General features: G+C 39.8%; 1 protein-coding gene across 2 annotated transcripts in view; it reads right to left on the bottom strand.

Moving 5' to 3' along the window:
* GRM8 (glutamate metabotropic receptor 8) overlaps positions 1-23,561 on the bottom strand; it is a 2,748,719-nt gene that overhangs the window by 1,153,887 nt on the left and 1,571,271 nt on the right. The window lies entirely within an intron of this gene.

Raw genomic sequence — 23,561 nt, 5'->3', positions numbered from 1 at the left:
CTTGTATGTCACGCTATGCTACTCCCTCTTCTTAAAATATGTATTCACCATGGCCATATCCATCCTTTTCACAAAATCCACTACCATCTGATCTTCTGCATTCCTTTGCTTAACACCATACCTACCCATCACTTCCTCATACCCTCTGTTCCCTTCACCAACATGCCCATTGAAATCTGCTCCAATCACCAGTCTCTCACCCTTGGGTACAGTCATCACCACTTCATCCAACTCACTCCAGAATTTTTCTTTCTCATCCATCGCACACCCAACTTGTGGAGCATATGCACTAACAACATTCATCATTACACCATCAATTTCCACCTTCATAAACATCACTCTATCCAACACTCTTTTCACCTCCAAAACAATTTTAGCATACTGTTCCTTCAGGATAACCCCTACGCCATTTCTCCTCCCATCCACACCATGATAAAACAATTTGAACCTGCCTCCAATACACCTAGCCTTGCTCCCCTTCCATCTGGTCTCTTGCACACACAATATACCAACCTTCCTTCAGTCCATCATATCAGCTAGCTCTCTCCCTATACCAGTCATACTGCCAACATTCAAAGTTCCGACCCTCACTATCACAGTCCTAGCCTTTACCTGCCTTTGGGCATGCCTTCCTCCTCTTCTCCTCCTTCGCCCAACAGTAGCCCAATTTCCACCAGCACCCTGTTGGCCAACAGTACTGGTGGTGGTCATTGTTAATCCAGGCCTCGACCGATCCAGTATGTATATCTGTACTGTTGTCCGCATGTATGATTTGGCAAAATTTTATGCCGGATGCCCTTCCTGACGCAACACTCCCCATTTATCCGGGCTTGGGACAGGCACAAATAAATGCACTGGCTTGTGCATTCCCAGTAAATATAAGTTGTAGAAATATTTAATGTACACACAGACACATTCACTCAAACTGCAAATATCATTTGAAATGAGCAAGAAAGAGGAGGATAACCAGAGACAGAGAGAGACAGAAAATGAATGTTGTTTAAATTATATTTTCCAACAATTTTGCCCATTTCCTGCACAATACAAATAACAGTATCACTGCTCCTATGTATATACAATTATGCGAATACCGAACCCAGTCATGTCATCCGTAAACAGTATATACAATCATGCGAATACCGAACCCAGTCATGTCATCCGTAAAGAGTATATACAATCATGCAAATACCAAACCCAATCATGTCATCCGTAAACAGTATATACAATCATGGAATAGCGAACCAAGTCATGTCATCCGTAAACAGTATATACAATCATGCGAATACCAAACCCAATCATGTCATCCGTAAAGAGTGTATACAATCATGGAATAGTGAACCCAGTCATGTCATCCGTAAAGAGTATATACAATCATGAGAATACCAGACCCAGTCATGTCATCCGTAAAGAGTGTATACAATCATGGAATAGTGAACCCAGTCATGTCATCTGTAAAGAGTACATACAATCATGAAAATACCAGAACCAGTCATGTCATCTGTAAAGAGTATATACAATCATGGAATAGCGAACCCAGTCATGTCATCCGTAAAGAGTATATACAATCATGGAATAGCGAACCAAGTCATGTCATCCGTAAAGAGTATATACAATCATGAAAATACCAGAACCAGTCATGTCATCTGTAAAGAGTATATACAATCATGCGAATACCAAACCCAATCATGTCATCCGTAAAGAGTGTATACAATCATGAGAATACCGGACCCAGTCATGTCATCCGTAAAGAGTATATGAATGGAACTCTTTACACAGGTGCTTCCAGACCTGCTCTAGGCTCACATATAGCCCTCAAACTGCTGGAGATGCAAGACAAGAAAAATAGGTTCAGGGGAACACATTTTTCCAAATAAATTATACACTAGGATGTCTTTGACAAGTACAAAATCTTTGTGTCATATTACATGGGAGGCACATCTTTTTTTTTTTACTACAGAACTGATACCGTATAGTCTTGTACTTGAAGGGAGTGCTGGGTGGTGCGGTTCACAGGTTCATATGCTCATAGATAGGTGTTAGGCAACTGGTCTGCAGACCATTTCAGGCATAGCCAAAAAAACCCTATTCAAAATTTCCCTCTAGGCTCAAGGAGGGCAAGACAAGATACACCAGCAGAGAATTTCAGGCCCCCCCCAGCTGATTATCTAGTTTTACCTTCATAGTGTCAAAGGTGCTACTCTACTTGACATGTAAAGGAAGGTGAGGGATATGTTGGGATATAAATCCATCACACCAAAGTGTCTTACTCATCTGCAATGAAGATTTTTTTTCCTTTAACTGAGTATTTGATGTACCGTTAGTTCTGTGAAGGAAGAAAGGATCACTCAGGGTTGGATCTTTCATGGCATGAAATGCTGGACATAGATCTCCATGGAGAAGTCTGTAAGAGACTGACTACTGAGAAAGAGCTACTAGTCTGTCCTGATAACTTCATTTTTTAAGGCCACTGATCTTTTTTTATATGAATCTCAGAAGTCTCATAAGTTATGTGATATGTATAGATAAATACAAGTCAAAATATGCATAAAATTCGATAATGGGTCTGTTACGATATTAGTTAATGGGAATTAAGACTTCTTTGGATATAGTGGAGATGCCTTTGGAAATTAGATGGGCCAGATAAAAGGCTTTCTGAACTACTATGGAGACATGGTGGTCACATGTTAAGGAATTATGAAGAAGAGAACTGATATCATGTGCAACAGCATCTAATTGGTGGGAGGAGCGCATCTTGGTCACATGATAAGGAATTATAAAGAAGAGAACTGATATCATGTGCAACAGCATCTAATTGGTGGGAGGAGCGCATCTTGGTCACATGATAAGGAATTATGAAGAAGAGAACTGATATCATGTGCAACAGCATCTAATTGGTGGGAGGAGTGCATCGCCTACATGCTAAGTAAAACGTTTTCTTTGCCAATGCGATTTTTTTATATTTAATTTGAGATTAGATTTACTTTCAGGAGTTTAAGCTGAAACTAGCTAAAACTTAAAATCACTGGGTAATGGTTAAGTGGGCTTCATGTTGAATGTATGGAAATATGTTATACAATTGGTAATATAGTATCCATTACAAGGAAGTTGGTAGCACCAGGTCTAGTAAGGCATGCAAAACAAGGGGGGCATTGTTTACTCTCCATCCACTCAAAAAAACCTGCATTCTACTGTGATAAAAACTCAGGCTTAAAGGTACTGATTTTATTCTCTTTTGCTAAGCTATGTCACAGTTCATGTCTATATCTATATATATATATATATATATGTGTGTGCATGTATGTACAGTATCTATCTATCTATCTATCTATCTATCTATCTATCTATCTATCTATCTATCTAGCTATCTGTCTATCTATCTATCAGTTTATCTTTCTGTCTATCTGTCTATCTATCTATCTATCTATCTATCTATCTATCTATCTATCTATCTATCTATCTATCTATCTATCTATCTATCTATCTATCTATCTATCTATCTATCTATCTATTTTTTTCTAGGGTAGCCCATTGAGTTTAACTGCATATGATTACAAACTGCTGGGTTTATTTTTGTTCTTGTCCTATTTATGTTACTTTGTACATTCCATTAGAGAGTAGAGTCTTCACTCATGTATCAGTTCATTAAAAAGAAGCTAATTTATTAAAAAAAAAGATTTTATAAAAGTCAAATCAAGAGGGAAAAATAATTTCAAGAGAAAATTTGCAGTTACAGTCACAAATCTGATCATAATGCTTTGTTAAATATGAGCAGGTTTAAACATGATGATATGCCAAAAGTTTTTAAAAAATGTGAGAACCAGAAGTGTCTAACTGTTTTAGATGCCATCTCATACTTCGAGATGTTACACAAACAATGGCCAGAAACAAACTGCATCCCTTAGAATTATAATTCTGTTGGGTAGCAGCTATCCTTGTTTGCTTATCTGCTCATTTTTGCCCGTGTTACTGCAGAAAATGTTTGATCAATGCTATGCACAGTGCTGTGTGATCTCTAACTAAAGACATTAAAGGAAATTTGTAGAACAATGAATTATTGCTGAAAATTATTCATGTAATTCACAATACAAGTGCTCAGCCTTAAAGACAAGCCCCATTCACACCATATTGGAACTGTCAGCCAAGAGTTATTGCTCGCTGATATAATGACTTGACATTCAGCCAAAGGATCAGCACACGTTTTGGTAATAATTAATCACTTTTATAAAACATCAGGCTGAAATGCAATACATTACCGGATGATACTTATCTGAAACTGTAGCAAGCATAATATGCTTCACTTATTACACATCTAGTTTTACAATAGATATTTTAATTTATGAAAAATAATTGAATGTTGCGTCATGCTCACGTATGGGTAACACAGGGGGTATCCATGTGAACTGTACATAGGCCAGTCTGATTTATATTTTCATTTAGAATGTATGACATTTAATGTTGAAAGCTTATGTTTGTGTGTGTGTGTGTGTGTGTGTGTGTGTGTGTGTGTGTGTGTGTGTGTGTGTGTGTGTGTGTGTGTGTGGTTGTGTTGTCTGCATGTATATATGCGGAAGGAATGTGCATGTCTGTGTATATGTGTATTTGGGGTGTGTGCATGTGTGTGTTTGTGCTTATATGTATATTTAAGGGGACCTGTTCACATGTATATGTGTGCATGTCTGTGCGTGTGTGTGTTTGTGTGTGTGTGTGTGTGTGTGTGTGTGTGTGTGTGTGTGTGTGTGTGTGTGTGTGTGTGTGTGTGTGTGTGTGTGTGTGTATTAACTGAATGTCTGGAGACTTTTCGAAGGTGTATTGGGCAAGTTCACTGCAGCATACCTGAAAGTTTAATAAATAAACATGTTCTGCTCAGCAGAAATAGCTATGAATTTAAATGTGTATAAATTTATAAAAGGCAAGGCTAGTTGAAAAAATGTTGTTATGACCAGAAAAAGCAATTTGTATCATGCTAAGTACCTGGGATTATACACAAACTTACAAACCCCCCTGCCAATTGGATAGCCAATTTAGTCACACAGAGAGGGTGAGAATACTGCAAATAAAATTCAGAGTTGTTAATCTAAATCCAGTTTTATACCCTGCAGTCATATTGTATAACTAGAGAGTGTAAATAAGGTTGTCTCTATCGCTATTCGTCTACAGACACATTTTAGCATTCCACAAGCATACGATCGACTTTGGTTAGATATCCCTAATTCGCAAAACATTCTTCCACTAGACTTACGACATTTAATGATTAGGTCCATTAACAAAGACACCAAATATAGCCAAACTCATAACCAGAAATCGATTATAAACACTCAAACACATTAATCACCATTGACAATGGTTATTAATATTTGTAAACTGCAGTTAGATTCTGAAGACAAAGTCAATAATTATAGTGCATAACTGTGGTACACACAAGTCACAGCAGAAGGAAACAGAGCAGACTGCTCTAACTGGCACTCCAAACTGCAGGACACAAGTATTGTTACTGACTACCATGTATTAACTTGTTATATTGAGTTTTAAATGTTTTGAAAAAGTTTTAGGTTGAAGATAAAAGCACACCCTTTGAGTTTCTTTTTCAGTAAAGCCTAAGTGAATTGACTGAATTATTTGAGGAAAGAGAAAGTAATTTATTTAATGTAAACAAAACCAGTGATAGATTTGCTTGACTGAGCTGGAAGATTAGAATGTTGTGTGTGCATATGTGTTTATTTTGGTTTGTATACATAAAATGTTTTTTTTTTATTCTGTCTATCTGCAGTATTATTTTATTTTAATGAACTTTATTGAGCAGATAAAAGTTACACATTAAAGTAAACACATTTTTGTTTCCTGCGGGTCCCAATGGACTGAATGTTTGTGAAATGAGTAACAAGAAATAAACTAGTATCGTGAAGTTAAGGAAAAGTAGCTCACTGCATTCTTGAAAGAGTTGTCAAACTGACTGTTGTTTCATTATATCTGGAGGTTAACATTTGTGCACTGTTGAAGGAGCCGCAATTAAATATATTTAAGTTAAGGAAAGCATGCCAAGAGTTTTTGGAGACAGCACCAGTAACAGATTAAGCAAGTATAACTCATGTCCTTACTTTCATCTGTCAACACAAAGTGAGATGCAAAAATATCTGGAGTTGTTAGGTATTAATAGGCTTCATCTTTCTCCTTGGGGAATTCAGCTACTGAAAAACATTTTTTTTATTTTCAAGTTATTTTTCTTAAACCTGTGTAACCCTAAAAAAAAAAAAAAAAATATATATATATATATATATATATATATATATATATATAGGTTCATAGGTTCATAGGTTCATACTAGGCTATCTGCCCTAGGGCATTTATAAGCCTAGCCAGAATGTGTTTGGCTTTCACTACCCATTTTAAATTAATTTTGCTATGCCCTTTTTTGAGGTTAGTATACTGTGCCTCTGTCTAACAGTGACACAGAAATCATACCCGGGGTAAACCTATGATCTCCCATCCACTCATCAAGATTCCTCTTGAAGAGAGTCAATGAGGGACTCTGCCTAACCTGGACTGGGATTTTATTCCAGAGTGAAGGGAGCCTCTGGGTTATGAATCTGTCCCTCCAGCATGTCCTATTTATTTCAGTGCTGAGGTTCAAGTCTCTCGAGCATGTAGCTCGATAGGATTTGGATTTTCTGAGGTGCAGCATGTCCATTAATTCCAGGTTGGACATGGCTTTATATGTCAGGCACAGATCGCCTCTGAACAGGCGGTATGCCACTGAGTAGAGCTGGAGTTTCTTTAACCGGGCAGCATATGGCATCTGTTTGAGCCCTTTGATCCTCTTGGTGAGGTACTTTTGGGGTCTTTCCAGTTGCTGCAGGTGTCTGGTAAGGTACATCCCAAAAGGGGCATTGTACTCAATTATGGGCCTGATGAGGGTTGAGTAAAGAGGCACAATGACCTCCCCTGATCTAGATGTGAATCCCTTCATGATTAGGTGGGCTATATAAAATGTTTTTCTAACCACTTTGGCCACGTGGTTGTCAAATGAGAGATTGCTATCAACTTGGGTCCCCAGGTCCCTAATTACTTCTTCTGTACTTAATGGATTACCACCTATGTGGTAATTTGTGGGCACTTTGTTTTTGCCAAAGGGGATGACTATACACTTTTTGGCGTTTAGCTTGAGGCCATGGCTCTGGCACCAGTTGTCTGTTTCTATGAGGCCCTTTTGGAGGATGCTTGTGTCGGCTGGAGAGTCGATTATAGCGCCCAGTTTGCAGTCATCTGCGAACTTGGTCAGCCACAGTCCTTACGTGTTGGCCTGTACCTCCGAGAAATATATACTGAACAAGAGAGGTCCCAGGACTGAGCCTTGTGGGATGCCACTTGTTACTGGTTTGGAGTCTGACATGGCTCCAGCAATTCTAACCATGTGGGTTCTGTCCTTGAGCCAGTTTGCATCCCATCTAGTGACATAGGGGTTTATATTTAAGCTGGTGAGCTTATCTATAATGCCGAGTGGGGTATTGTATCGAAGGCTTTTGCGAGGTCCAGGTAGGCTGTGTGGACCACCTTCCCCTCGTCAATGGCCTTGGTAACTGTTTCAAAGAAATCAACCAGGTTTAAGAGGCAGGATCTGCCCTTAACAAAGCCAAACTGGGTAGGATCCAGTGTCTGTAGGTCCCCAATATCTTTATTTATGAGGTCCATGATTATCCTTTCCAAAGCTTTGCAGACCAAGCTAGTCAGGCTTATGGGGCGATAGTTTCCAGGATCTGTTGAGGCACCACCTTTGTGGAGAGGGACCACAGTTGCTGTACGCCACTCTTTGGGTACATATCCTGTAGTAAGGCTGAGATTGAACAGTAGTTTTATGTTTGGGTTTAGCTCTTCTTGGAGTTCATGTAGGATGCAGCCCGGGACACCATCTGGTCCCATTGATGCTGTGTTTTTTGCTTTGGAGAGGGCGGCTCTTACCTGAGCATCCGAGATGTCAGGGGGGCAGCAGTCTACTGGAATAGATATTTGCCCTTTTGGTGGGGAGAGGGGGGAGAAGTTTGCGCTGAACCTGTCAGCTAGGATGTTGGCAATGTCTGTGGGTTCGGTGTATTTTTTGTCATTTTGGACTAATTCTGAGCATATCTGGGAATTACCACCCAGGTTCCTAACATAACTAAAGAAAGCCTTGTGATTATCCTTAGTGTCCTGTGCAATTTTTCTCTCGAAGCTGACCTTAGACGATTTTATGAGTGCCCGTAGTTTTTTGCTAATACTGATCAGAGATGCCTTCCCTTTTTGGAATTTTGCTCTATCATTTAGTAGCTTCCTCCTTCTATTGTATAGCTTGTTTATGGCTGGGGTCCACCAGACAGGACGTCTGCCTTTGGAGGATTGGGTCTTGGTTTTATTTGGGATCGCATGATCCATGCATTCCTGAAGGTGTTCATAGAATGCGTTTATAAAGGATTCTGCGGTCTGGGCCGTATTTTCCACAGGCCCAGGGGCTTTGAAGGATTCCACCTCAGTTTTGAGGAGTGTGAAATTTGCTTTAGAGAAGTTTTTCACTGTGGTTTTCTGGGCAGGGGTGGTGTCGGGATGTGAACATCCAGTGAGATTAGTTTATGGTCTGATCTTACCAGTGAGGGATACACTTCTGGTCTGGAGCATAGAGTCCCCATGTTGGTGATGATCAGGTCCAGTATGTTTTCCCCTCTTGTGGGAGTGGTAACAAGTTGTTCCATAGCATTTGAGTTTATAAATTCTGGGAACCTTTGGGCTAGGGTGTTGGAGCTAGAGTAATGCTCCCAGTCTATGTTTGGGTAGTTGAAGTCGCCCAATATAATGGTGTTTGGAGAGACCTTCATATTTTCCAGTGTTCTCAGGAAGGCCGAGTGGGGTTCCTGGGTTAGGGAGGGTGGTCTGTAGCAGGCTATAAACTGGAAGGCAGTTTTACCCACTGTTAGTTGCACATGGATAGTCTCTGATGCTTCGTGCTGTGCCACCAACCTGGAGGTGTGGGTATCTTTGAATATTGATACTCCCCCTCCTTTTGTGGGTCGGTCCAAGTTTTGGGGCCAAAAGCATGGTATGAGGTATAACCTGGTAGTGCTGGGGTGCTCTCGGGAGCCTTGAACCAGGTTTCTGTTACTGCACAGATATCGATTTTCTCCATGCTAAGGAGAGTTTTGAGTGCGTGCAGCTTGAGGTTTAGACTTCTGGCGTTGAGTAGCATTACTCTTAGTTTCTTATCCCTTGTGATACCTATGGAGGTGGGTTTGTCTTTTGAGCCGTGCCTAAAAAAGGCACTATGGGGGTAGCAAGAGCCTTTGCCAATATTTGAAAGCCCAGGTGTGACAGGTGCAGGCCGTCCCTAGCGAAGCATCGTGGCTTGTCGAGCATGTCATCCCAGGCTGACAGGCATTGGATCCCCTTTGAATGACACCAATAATTAAGCCAATTGTTGAAATTGATCATCTTGTCTTCATATTGTGGCATCATTCTTAGTGAGGGTAAGATGCTACTCAAGGTCAGGGTCATACCAGCCTGGGCCACATGCTCAGAGAGCTCCTGTATGTCTCTTTTCATGTAGTCCAGGGAGGTACGTCTCAGGTCATTCACACCAGCATGGACAATGACTGAGTCATATTTGTACTTGCCTTGGAGTGACCTGAGTGCTTGTGTTATGTGGCGGATCCTAGCGCCCGACAGGCAGCTCACCGTGACCTTCTCCTTGTTCAGCCTGGTGATCGGGACATCAGTGTGCCTGATGATAGAGTCACCTATTACAAGTGTATCAGGTGTGTTGTTTAGCCTTAAGGGCTGTGACTGTTCAGCACACTGGCTTTGTGAGCTATGTGTTGCACGTGTTTTGTTTTGGGGTAGCGGTTGCTTGGGTGTCTGCTTTGGAGGTTTCTGCTGCTTAGGCAGATTTTTATTTAGAGCCTCCAAGTATGTTTTTGTGTGTTTATGTGTTTGGTCTGCTGTCGTGGTAGGTCTATGTGAGACTGGAATTGTACTGAATGTGGTTTCCTTCTCCTCCTGACTGGTTACGCCAGTACTGAGTTGAGAGAGCTTAGCCTCCAGTTTGGCTATATGGATGCATCTCTCACATGTGTTGGAATTTATTGGGAGGAGGAGAGGGTTGTCTGTGTACATGAGGCAGTTGTAACATTGCCTCAAGATTCCCAGATTCACCAGCTGGACCGGAGAGAAGATTGACAACTGACCTTTGGACATGCTAGAATAGTATTGGGAATTCCTTTATAATTGAAAAAAAAGGGCCAATGGGGAACAAGGTACTCGAGAGGATTTTGTGAGAGTGTAGTGCTTTTAATTTTTTAGTGCTGATTTATATAATTGCTTTAGTGAGCAAGTGCCAGGTAACTTAAATGCAAAAACGGCAAACAGTAACTTTCTTTTAAGTGAAAAAAGGAAATGAGTACAGTAAGCAATGCAGATATCACTAGGGATCCACAGAAGCGCTGAAAAGCCGCGGTTTAGGTGGTATTAGCATTTCAGGGAAATAACAACCAAACAAACAACACGCATACAAACAGAGCTAGATTCAGCAGGCCTGGATCTAGTCTATGCTACAGCAAACAAGGTGTACCAGTTTCAGTAAGAAACAGTTGAAATATGCAGGCACTATAAGCCTTTAACCAGAAATTCCCAGCTCAGAAGGGCAGAGTCCAGCCTCTCCTCCCACAAGAGTGCAGACCACAAACCTTCTTAATGTAAAATAACTGGCCTGAAGCCCAAGTGCTTAAACCAGAACTAATACACTTTTAGAATAACAGACACTGAGCCCTCAATCAGCAGTTCCCAACTTAGAAGGATGTAAGCCACCTGTCCTGCCTATTATATATATAATATAGGCTACAGATATGAAGATACCTTTGCCACTTTCAGAATTACAGATGAATTATTTAAACTGTTTACATTTTTTTTTTGGCTGGGAGGAAGTAGATATTTGAATAGGAAAACCCTAAAAAGACCAGAAGCGAAGTAATTCTTGCTAGGACAGGAACTTACTCATAAAGTAATTAACATCCAATGGGATATGTAAGCATCATAAGTACTAGTGTAGGTTTGTACACAGCACAAGCCTCATGTCAGAGTCCTGACAGTTTATAAATGTTCCCTTACATTCTGGCAAGTTGTCAAACAGTACTATACACCTGCATTATTCCAGGTTCACAACACCTGCATTATTCCAGGTTCGTAACACCTGCATTATTCCAGGTTCGTAACACCTGCATTATTTCAGGTATGTAACACCTGCATTATTCCAGGTATGTAGTAGACATGAAAATGAAGATTCACAGCAAATCCTATGATTTGGAAAACAGAAAACTCTGAATCTCAGAGTACAATCTGAAGTAGTAATAGCAAGTTAAGAGGTTATAGGTTCATACTAGGCTAACTGCCCTTGCAAGCCATTTTAATCCTAGCCAATTATCCCCTGTGAGATTCAAACCCTGTACCTTGTGTTTGTAAGGCAAACACCTTAACCATTAGGCCACCCAGATATGTGTCACACAGGTTGCCTCTCCTCTGGAATAGACTTCATATCTACATGAAAAAGAGCTCTTCTCTGACCATCTTCATGTGCAATCTGCACCAATGGATGGGAAATCACAAATCCACTCATGGGGTGGAGCCCATGTCCCTTAGGGATTGAGGCAGTAATAGTCAAAATCCCACTTATTGACCCCTATTATCTTTCCTTGGGGATAAAAAAATTGAGAAAAATATCTAAGTAAAACTGGTTAGGCTTGTAAGGGCTTTTGAGCCATTAGCCTAGCAATCTTCTATGAACCTGTGAACCTATAAATGGTTGATGTACTGCCCCAGTAACAGAGCCCCAGCAGCCGACATCCCCTAATGGTGACATGCAGCCCAGAAATACTCTACTGATCAGTATCATTACTACATGAAATGACATTGCAGATAGCATAAGATATAATGAAATGAAATGAAATGACATTGCAGATAGCATAAGATATAATAACACAAAATGAAATGACATTGCAGATAGCATAAGATATAATAAATCGAAATGAAATGACATTGCAAATAGCATAAGATATAATAAAACAAAATGAAATGACATTGCAAATAGCATAAGATATAATAAAATGAAGTGAAAGAACATGGTGATGTCAAGTGTAGTGCACAGATGTGCACTGCTAAAACCATATTCTTCTAACCCCATCCTGCAATGACATTGATTTCCCACAGATGGGATAGAAAGTCTTACCAGGATTAATTACTAAAAAAAAATGCAAATTAATTATATTAAGCCAACACAGTCAGCGAGGCTGAAATCTTTATGAATCAGTCCTGGCTTTATCTATGAGAGACATTTGATGAGGCAAGATCAGATAATGACATCTGGCATAGCACTAAAATCCTAATACATTCTATTTTCTTCAGATAGTGGTTATACTGGGAGGTGCTTGCTCAAAATTACAAGCTATGGTAGATTTATTTTGGTCTTCTTTGTTATGTATGATTTATAACATAACAGCACTGACAGTACAGGTCGATCTTCACAACACCTGTCAGTATTAGCATATTAGTTTTAAAAGGGGCACATAAAATAACTAGGTCTAGATATGCAATTATCCAGTCCTGTTGTCCGTCAGTGAGAAGTGCATGCAGCAATCACAGATCACACCTGCCCACCCCCCACAATGGGTTTACTACCTCAGTATGGGTCCCTTTCCTGAGGCATCACCTAGATTAGACTGAACAATCCTTTGAGGGAGTAAGAGAAAGCTCAAAAAGTATCATAACTTTGGATACAATGCTACATCTTTTGTGTTGCACCTTAAATTGTGACAAGAAGTTCTTTTGTACATGTGATAAAGAGCCACATATGCATAGTCTGCCAGGACTGCAATTCCTTCTGTTAGTCACTGTACTGTGTAAAAAAAAAAGATGTATAAAACATTTGCACACCTCTACTTATAATCTTTCTCAGCACAAGTAAACAGAAGAAGACAAATGGCAAAAGACAAACAACTTAAACCAAAAAATTGACACCCAGTGGAACAACTTCACGATTGCAAAACTTTAATATTTATATGTTAGCACTTTCATCTATTAAATATATATAGACTTCATCAGACAATAATACCATAAAAATCTGTTTTATACTAAAAATACAACAATTAAAATGAACCATATGATTATCGAGCCCCCATGATGTAGACACACTTTTAATTGGTTCCTGGCTTAAAGGTGCATGCTTCAATTTAAAAGTAATTATATATAAAACACATACACACCCCCCCACACACCCCCCCCCCCACACACACACACACACACACATACACACACGCATGTGTGTGTGTGTGTGTGTGTGTGTGTGTGTGTGTGTGTGTGTGTGTGTCTATGTGTGTGTGTGTGCGTGTGTGTGTGTGTGTGTGTGTGTGTGTGTGTGTGTGTGTGTATGTGTGTGTGTGTATAAAATGAAAACAGCCGATAACACCTTAATACTTATTCACAGTAACTAAATCAACTCATTAAACTGTTTTTCCAAAGATTTCAATTTTAAAATGTAAGTGATAGAATACTGATCATTCAGTCCTGACCAATTCATAGCACTCTGTTTTAATTGCCACTGCAACTCAGGTCTAAGTACAATGACCATGGGCCACCTCTCTCCGAAAGGGTAAATTCATCCAATACAAAAAAATTAAAAGAATGATCAGGAAATCCCCTAATTTGTTTAAAAAGTGTATTGGTGCTTTTCTTAACTTTTATGTCATAGATGTGCTCATATATCCTATCAATTAAATGCCTCACTGTTTTGCCAACATAAAAACATAGACAATGTTGGCACTGAGCACAATAAACTACTTTAGAACTATTGCAATCATGATGCCTCTTTGATCTGTAAGAAATATTATTAATATCAAATGATAAGCCCACTGCTATGCATTTACAAAAAGAACATCAGCCACATTTAAACATTTCTGGATTTTCTCAGGTAGTGATTTTAAGTTTGGGCTACATCTATAAACAGTGCTTGGAATGTCTTCAGCCAATCCGAGAATTCCATTGTCATTCATAAGGATATTCTATTTTTGTTAAGGATGCCTTTAATATAATAACTATCCAAATGGAAAGTTGTGATAAAGGAAGACTTATAGCCCTTGTCCCTTATTTTAGATGGTGGCTGTGGAAAAACATTACTGGTTGAGAGACTGGTTTCCTCCTGTAATACCTCTCACAAAATTGGAAGGAAGTACTTATTTTCCCATGTGTTTATTACCTCCATCATTAATTCATTAACAAGCCATTCTGGATAACCACATTTTAAAAGCATGTCCTTTGAAAAACAACACTCATCCCAAAAACATGTATCTACTGTCACCATCATTTTAGCATGGAAAAGTTGGCATTTTATGAACTCCCTCTTCTGTGTTTGAGGATGCACACTCATATAATGAAGAAAATTATTTGTATATGTATACTTACAATGCATTTTTGATATGAACTGATTGTTAACATTATCTTTCATAAAAAGCACTTTCAAATATGGAAAATGAGAATCATGAATCTGGTGGGTAAACTGAAGAAAGTATGTGGTGTTATTGATAAAATCCAAAAACTTCAGAATACTATCCACATCACCATCCCATAAAAGAAATATGTCATCTAAAAATCTTCTATACAATTTACATGACTGGTAGTAGCTGGACTCAAAAATGTATCTCTTTTCCCACTGCACTATTACAGCATTTGAAAAAAGGCCACCACGTGCTGAATAGGACTACCTTACATGATATCCCTATTTTACTATTAATTCTTATAGTCTCACTGTTAACTGCCACATGACACCACTTAGTGGGTTTGACGATCCCCAATAGTATTAACTGAATGCATCAGATTTCTATTTTTGGTTATCTGGGTGCTGTCTGCTTCCTGGGTGGTCCAGTTGTCCAGTTTGCGTACTGATAATCTTTGCAGAAATGAGATAAGCACAGGCAAACCTGCTATTCATTTCCTCCTTTCTGTGATTGCCCTACACACAGCATCACTCAAATACTGCTCCCCCAAAAATAAATTAGATAAACAAAGACAGAAAAGGAGAAAAAGAAAAAAGAGGCAAGTATTTGAAATGAGGAAAAGCAATGTATGAGATACACACAAGAAAATGATGGCTCAAATGAGATATGCCTACATAGATATTGATTTGAACTTTCAATCCAATGCACCTTCAGCACACAAGATGGGTGCCTTATTCCTCTTTGCCACACAAACAGCTTTGCAGCAAGACCTTAACTCAATCTGCACACAACCAACTGCAACAGCATCTACAGTATTATCAAACTGTGCAACCGTTACGTGTACATTTATTTTTGGACGTAGTGTGCCTAGTAATCACACAACCTATTATGATTATTGCTTGCAAATATAAAGTCTCTGTCTTACATTTCTGTGTTTGTTGATCATTCTCAGTTATCTGACCAGTAATTTGAGACATGCATTGTATAAGCCATTCTATATCATTGGCCTTAAAATGTGTGAGGATGTTAACTGGAAATAATATCATATGCGGTTGCCAACAAATGAAGGGCAGGTTGGATGTTAAGGAACACACCCTGTGAATTGTGTGCTGCTTACTTATATTTTATATTTCCATATTTACATCTAACACTTTGTACATCTATCCTGACACAGCTAGTGGAAGTAAGGCAGCCTACAGTGATGTTTTGTGTTTTCCTTCTCTCAACCAGTAATCATTCACAGTTGCAATCCATAAAACACAAACAGCGAAGGAGTGCCTACAATATGTTTACATCTCCTACACAGATTCAAGAATTTAGCATTCAGCAATTGTAATGAGTTTACACCTCATTTGCATATTCACCACGCTAACAGCCCAGAATCTACACCATATAAAAAGGCAACTGTGTAGCCAGGCAAAGTGATGGTGAGGAGACATGTTTATGTTGGGAAGACTGCACATATGCTATTTCCTCAGGCTATATCTGTACAGAGGAGTACTGAGCTTCAGAGGGTAATCTTCCATTTCATCAAGCTACATATTGCATATGCTGGAATGCATTTAAGAAAAATCTGAAGCAAAGGCTTTTACACTTTTATCTGCATTCATAATTTATGACATAGCCATATTTGTCAAGCCATTTCAGAGGTATACATGATTGCCAATACATGACAATGGAATGCTGTGTGATTGTCACTACATGAAAATGGAATACTGTGTGATAAATATGGAAAAATGTTTCAGGAACAGTCCCTTTATAGCACTTTTAGCATTTCAAAAATGGTTGGTTAGCAAAATGTGTCATTTATCTATTTCTTGGGGGGAGCAAAGGTTAGTTACTGTTATGTCACAAACAAGGATTGACTGTTCTTTTGGAGGGAGCAAAGGTTAGTTACTGTTATGGCACATACAAGCATATGCTGCTCTTGTTACTCTCCATGTTTTGCATCCTGCCTGTTGTTAGTATTTCACATCTCTAGACTGTTTTATGTTTTTCCAGTGGGTAATACTGAGTGGCTACCTTTTCTGTTTTATCTGGAAAGTTATTTTGTGTTTATGTGATGTTTATGTATTTTATACCTCTGTTGTCTTTTAAGATACCTAGGAGTATGCCACCCAGGCTTGTCAATCCTTGGAGACTCCCATTCACCAATGCTGAGAACTAGGTGATAGTGGATGGCTTTAGGCAACATGGTGCTTTTCTGCTGGAAAAGGGACAGGAAGATATTGCATGGAGGATGCAAATTTGATAGTTGATGATGAGAATGCCGTGGTTGGCCATGGCAGGACATATGAGCAAGAGTGCCACAGGGCCAATGACAAGATCAGATCTAAACAGAGGAGAGCAGATGCAGTGGCCATGACTAGATGGCTATCAAGGGATGGCCTGCTAAGGAACCACCACTAATACTCAGTGAAGAGTTCCTGGCCAATATCAGGGATTCAGACAGCTTCTAGGAGTGTGCAGTGCAGCATGTCCTGGATGTCAGAGCAACAGTTTCAGTGACAGCAAGAACATCGCAGGAGGAGCTTCCAAGTAGGCTTTGGTATCTCAACAGTGAATACTGGTATATAGTAAAACAATTAAAATCAATTAATTACTTCTGTGCCACATGTATTTTTTTTTTGGGGGGGGGTGAAGATTGCTACAGTTATTAGCTTAGGTTGGAGATGACAGCCACATTCTTGTTGAAAGTATATAGTTAATGGACATATAAAGGGATAAAAATGTTACCCCATATGTTACTGTTAATTGTAACGATGTTGCCATACCTTTTGCTTAACTTTTTCCAAGACTATCTGGATTGCAGAGAAGTATCTCATCTGTAGATGTAAGCCAAACATTTTTATGTCAGTACTGCTCAACAATTTAAAGAAATATTTTAGTGTGTGCTATTGATAGCAGACCTGTCATGTGTATTGCTGTACTGTCTGTAATAGTGGCAGCACTGTTACTCTGTTAGCATATATTGGACTGTAGTAGCGTAGATATTCATTTTTTCCTGTGTATGTAACATTTTATCACAGGTGATCATGACAGTGAGAGTGTGGGTCCTCTGCAACCTGATGTCAGTGTATCAGCAGACTCTGATGATGATGATGGCCAAACTGAGGCATAGTCATGGGGTGCAGAGGTTGAATCTGGCACTGAGGATGACATACAGTCATCCCCTGCAGTTTCATCACACACAGCCAATAGGCCTATGCCTACCCATTCCAATGAGCCCTAAGATATTGGACATGTGGAGGGTGAGGCCATTAATCAAGGAAGTGTGGCTACTGTGGCTTCAGTGAAAGTGTGGTCAAGGTGGCACACAGGAAGGTTGATGGGGTGCTTGGAGGGGTCTGCTGTCCCTCATCCACCTGCTGCAGGTGTCTCTTCCCGTGCCACTTAACGTATCTTAAGGGCCATCATGGATACTCAGGCATGTTCCCATAAGTGCTCTTGAAAAATGCTCAGGGTTATAGATGTGGTGCCAACTGACATGCATGACTGACTCCATCGTGTTGCTAATTTAGTGGATCAGGTGAATGACACATTGGAATGAGGGGTGTCTGTGATGGAACGAGGGTGTCTGTCATAGAACAAGCATTGTCTGTGATGGAACATCTGCTGGGAGGGGAATAGCATCCTTGTGGACATAGGTCAGCTACATCATCTGCTATCAGACAATGTGGCCATGCCTGATCAACACTCAGAGAGTGACTGTACTTCCACTGCTCCATTAGTGAGTGTGCTGTCCACATCCAGATATGGCAGGCCCTGGGGTCATGGTGCTGGGTGTCCCCATGAAGGGAGCTCATCCAGCAGGCATCAGTCATGTTCATATAGCAGCACTGCGTCTGACTGTGGGTCTGGATGTGCTAGTGAAACTCCTGGCAGAGCCACTTCTCATGGTTGAGGATGACAATAGTAAACTGCCACCTCTACCATGCATGGCTCACACCTGTCTGACATACCAAGATGTAGAGCCAGCACAGAGCTTGGCTGTGTCCATGCAGACACTCACACAACAATTTCATCTGGAAGACCCCTACAGATACACACAATAGTTACTCATTTTGACCCAATCGCTATTTGTTGGCTTATCAAAATGTCTGCCTGCTTCCTGTACAAGTGATGATAACTGTGCCATATCCCTGTTTTCTATCATTTGGATTCAGGGATACATAAGCTTCATGTCTGATGCCCAGAATGCATAGCTAACATTGTGCTTAGTATATCAGCAATTGTGGTGTTGAACTTGTAACTGTACTTTTGATTTATATTAGCCTTGGAATGTTTGACAGTTGACAACATAACAATTTGCCAACTTTATAGTGAATGATATTGCAAGGATTGGGAAGTCAGAAACTGCAATGTTCTTTCTAACTTTTCTCTTTAATTATTTTTCAGTGCACACGTATGTAGCTAAACTGAGGGCATGCAGTGATCATCAGTACTTTTGAGAGGTAAGGTATGACTGTGAGAATCTTTGATGTTTAAGGCCTACTACATGGTAGTGGACACATATTAAAGTACTTTCTGTACAAATCTCCCACCTTTTACTTGCTTACTGTACCAAGTAATGAAATATAAGTAAATGCCACATTTGTATCAATAAACAATGCACTCCAGGTTCAGGACATACCTTGTAAATGCAGCAGTCACCACAGTTTTAGTTCAGGGCTGACTCTGTCTGATGCAAGCAGTACACAGCCAATACATGGGGAAGTAAAGGTTGTGAAAGTTGCCTGGCATCAATGTTAGCATATGTATTTGTGTAGGATGAAGGTTTTAGGCCCCTTGGGGGTGAGTGAGTGTGCTATGTGTTGTCCCTTACCCAATACATGGGCATTTTGAGCATGCCTACATCTGCCTACACCCAGAGCAGCTGGTGGTTCCCCCTCAGACTCCTCATCTACCTGTAGCTGTGGTGACTATGGCATTGGTGGTGGAATGTGTGCACCTTCCCCTTGATGATATTGCTGAAGCTGTTTCTTCAGGATTATGCTGTGTAGCATGGCACAAACTGTGAAGATTTCTGTATATTTCCATGGATTAAACTGCAGAGCTGCCTTGGATGTATCTAAACACTGGAACCGTGACTTCAGCAGCCCAAACACACCCTCTATGACATTTCATGTTTGAGCATGTGCCTCATTATAGCAATATTCTACTGGTGTGTGTGCATTTCTGATGGGTGTTACCAGCTATGGTTCCAGTGCATAACCTGCATCCCTTAGTAAATGACTGTGTGGGATATACCCCCTAGCAAACATCTGGTACACTTGGGAAATGTGTCAGATATTTGAGTCATGGTAAGTGCCGAGGCTGCCAGCACACACATACGAGATAATTCCCTTGGCATTACACATGAGTTGGCAGTTGGTAGAATGGTAGACCTTTCTGTTCCATGGGTGGTGCCTTCATTTCTATATGTGTGCAATATATGGCACCCAGTACTTCAGGGTAGTGTGATACATGGTAGACCTTCAGCCTATTTCTTGCCATCTCATCAGAACTACAGGGAAATTGTATGTGTTCACTGGTATGTTGGAGCATAGCATTCAGGAATTGAAGGAGGATTCTGAAGACTGATGCCTGTGGCACAACCCACCATGTTCCCTGTTGGTCTCTGAAAGGTATCTGAAGTTAGGATTCTAAGGGTTATACATTCCTTTGTCTCAACTGAGATGAGTTTCCCCCTCGGTTGGCTCTAGCTCTGAGCTGAGGATGGTAGAGGTCACAGAATTCCTGCAGTGCTTCGCTATACACCCTGTAGCACTCTTCAATTTCTGCATTATACAGGTTGTGAAAAGTTAAACAGGGCCTGAAAACCTAGGCCTATTGGTAGCAGCAGCAGCACTGGCTTCAGCCTGCAGCACATACAAATGAATTAAAGCAGCAGCCCCTAACATTGTGTCTGTGTAGACTCATTTCTGTGGCTGTATTTCAAACGTTTTTGAATACACAGGAAAAAACAGTATGTAGTCTACACAGATGCTTTGTAACTTGTTGAACAGCTCCACTGTGTTGGATTGCTTGATTAGCATGCAATTCAGATACTTTTGCTGTAATTAGAATAAAGTCAGGTACCACAGAAAAGGAACTCAGTACAAACAAAGTTCAGCAAGACTGTACTGAGTTCCTTTTCTGTAGTACCTGACTTTGTTTTAGTTTAAACTTTACTTGCTGGGTGCCAGTTTGAGTTTCTTGGAGTTCTATGCTGTAATTAGCATAACACTGTGCTTACCTTGCTTGTGTGGGGGCACACCACTACACTGTGCTTACTGAATCTGAATTTCATTGCTACCATCTCAGGTTTATTGAACCTCCTCAAATGTCTTTCCTCACACACAAATTACCCAAAGCTGGTTATTCAATTTCAGTAGCGGTGGGAAATAAGACATGGCAAAGGCAAACTGAGGATCGTCTCATTAGCAGCTCATTACCTGATTAAACTCTTGACTATCAGTCCTAAACATGCTAGCATTCTCCCTAACAGGCCATGCATGTTGTTACCAAAGACTATCTCTACACGCGCACACATACACACACACACACACACACACACACACACACACACACACACACACACACACACACACACACACACACACACACACACACACACACACACACACACACATGCAGATACACACAGATGCACATGTACCCACATACACACTGACACACACACACACACACACACACACACACACACACACACACACACACACACACATGCAGATACACACAGATGCACATGTACCCACATACACACTGACACACACACACACACACACACACACACACACACACACACACACACACACATGCAAATATATACAGATGGACACACAATCCTAAACATGCATATGCACACACAAACGCACACACACACACACACACACACACACACACACACACACACACACACACACACACACACACACACACACACGTTCCTACAGAAATGTGGACATAATTCTACTCATATACACACGGACACATAGTTTCACTTGACTTTTCTGTACTGTGAGTACTCTGATAGGACTGAATAGATAACCATGAAAAGATAGAACAGAGCCAATAGCTGTGAATCAAATATCTTTTACTGCTGCTTCTGGTACTGGCTTATTTCTGGCTTACTTTGCCCCAAGTTATCCCATTATTTTTATGGCATTTTTTGAAAACTGGCATGTGTATCCAAGTGAATGTTTTGTTGAGAAAGGAGTTTGGTTCAAATGTTACATAGATGATTTAATTATTGTATGTAAAGTAGAGCCCTTTTAATTTCCCAGTTTTATGGAACAATTGAATAATAATTAATGTGCTCTGGTATTTACTTTCACAGTGAACACATTATGCATCCAATTTTTGGAAGTGGAGTTGTACATAAGGGAAAATAAGTTAGTACAATTTAGGCCTTATAGAAAAATAGCAGCTGTTAACATCTTTTTGCATGCAGATAGTATGCATCATCCACATATTATGGTTGAAGAAAGGTTACTTGAGAGGAGTTATCCTCAAAGTATTTTGAGAAAAGCCATGCAAAAGGTGTTTGGAAAAAAGGTTAGAATGGGTGGAAATATGACAGTAAGTACTGGCCATGTAAATAGTTTGAGGGAAGATGTATGTAAAGGGGAAATATTTTTTGTGAGTAAATATTCACCCTTCTCTCAAACATTGAGGAAGTTGATGGCCAGTCATTAGTTATGATGAGGAACAGAAGGAATTGTTTTCAGGCAAAGTTACTTTCTCTTTTGGCAGATTTTTCAATTTGAAGGAATTGTTAAATTTGAAAAGGGCTAAGGGGGTTTTAGCTGTAGTAGGGTCTTTCCCCTGTGGTAGATGTAAAATCTGTATAAGAATGAAGAACATTTCAGGCAAAAACTAAATGGGGAATCTTTGTATTCCATGGATAGATTTTTCAAGCATTTCATGTGGGGTGGTATATGCTGTGGGATGTGGATATATCCTACCGAATGGTACATAGGTAAAACTAAACATGTGGTGGAAGTCAAAATTATTTAGCATATGGGAGATATCAGAAATCAAAAGCTAGACAGTCCAGTTGCTGAACATTTTTATAAAGTTCATGGGGATCTGATGCTGTTTTTTTATTTAGTATCTTGGCAAGACCATATTTTGCTGGGGGGGGGGGGGATTTCACTGATAGTCTCCTTAGGATGGAAAGTAGACTTTTTTTAAATTTCAGTACTTTACAATCTAAAGATATTAGCTTGGAATTCATGTAAAGTATTTATTATAATATTGCATTTAAAAGGTGAAAAAAAAAAAAAGAAAAAAGGTGAACTTGTTAAAGTATTACTGTAATGTTTGAGGCTTTAAGGGTTTGTTTATTTGTTATTCAGTGTTAATTAATTAATTAATTAATTAATTGTGAACACATCATGTGATTGGAACTGCGTCGTCATATAATGAGCTGAGTGGTGTGGCCTACGTTATTCCTTGAAGGCATTTAGCTGAAGCACCCGAAGCACCAGTAAAAGTGATTTGATTCACAGCTATTGGCTCCTTTGTATCTTTTCCTGTTGTGAAAGTTAAGTTGGATTTTTTCACCACCAAGAAAAAGGTGGAATTCATGTTTTTTCTAGAATTAAATTTTACTGATTAGTCGGTTGACTAAAGTAGGCTCACTGACTATGTCTGGGGAGTTCTTGGGGCTAATTACCATTGACAACTCCCCTTGGGTACCACATTGCCATAAGTTTGTAGGGAAAAAAGTGAGAGGAGTTTAGGGACGGTATTTTGGCACTAACTGACCTGAGTAATAGCAATGCCCCTCACTGAAATGAGAGTCATTTAACTAAAAAAAAATACAAGGCAGTGTTCAGATTTGTGAACTTGTAAAACAAATCTACAGATGTAACAACCAATGGTTTGCAGACTGTCTCAATCACTTCCACTTATTAGATGTGATGGATTTAACCTGGAGATCATATTTCAACTGAACCAGGAAATGTCTTTCTCAGTAGCAGTTCTGCTTTTGTACGACAAAACATGAGAAATACTCATAACCCAGAAAAGCAGACAATTTGCCATCATTCTAGTTTC

Source organism: Protopterus annectens, chromosome 11.part0, assembly GCF_019279795.1.
Source record: "Protopterus annectens isolate FY-2018-M chromosome 11.part0, PAN1.0, whole genome shotgun sequence".
NCBI classification, from domain to species: domain Eukaryota; kingdom Metazoa; phylum Chordata; order Ceratodontiformes; family Protopteridae; genus Protopterus; species Protopterus annectens.
Note: the sequence above shows the minus strand (reverse complement) of the source record. Positions and strands in the feature narration are given on the sequence as shown.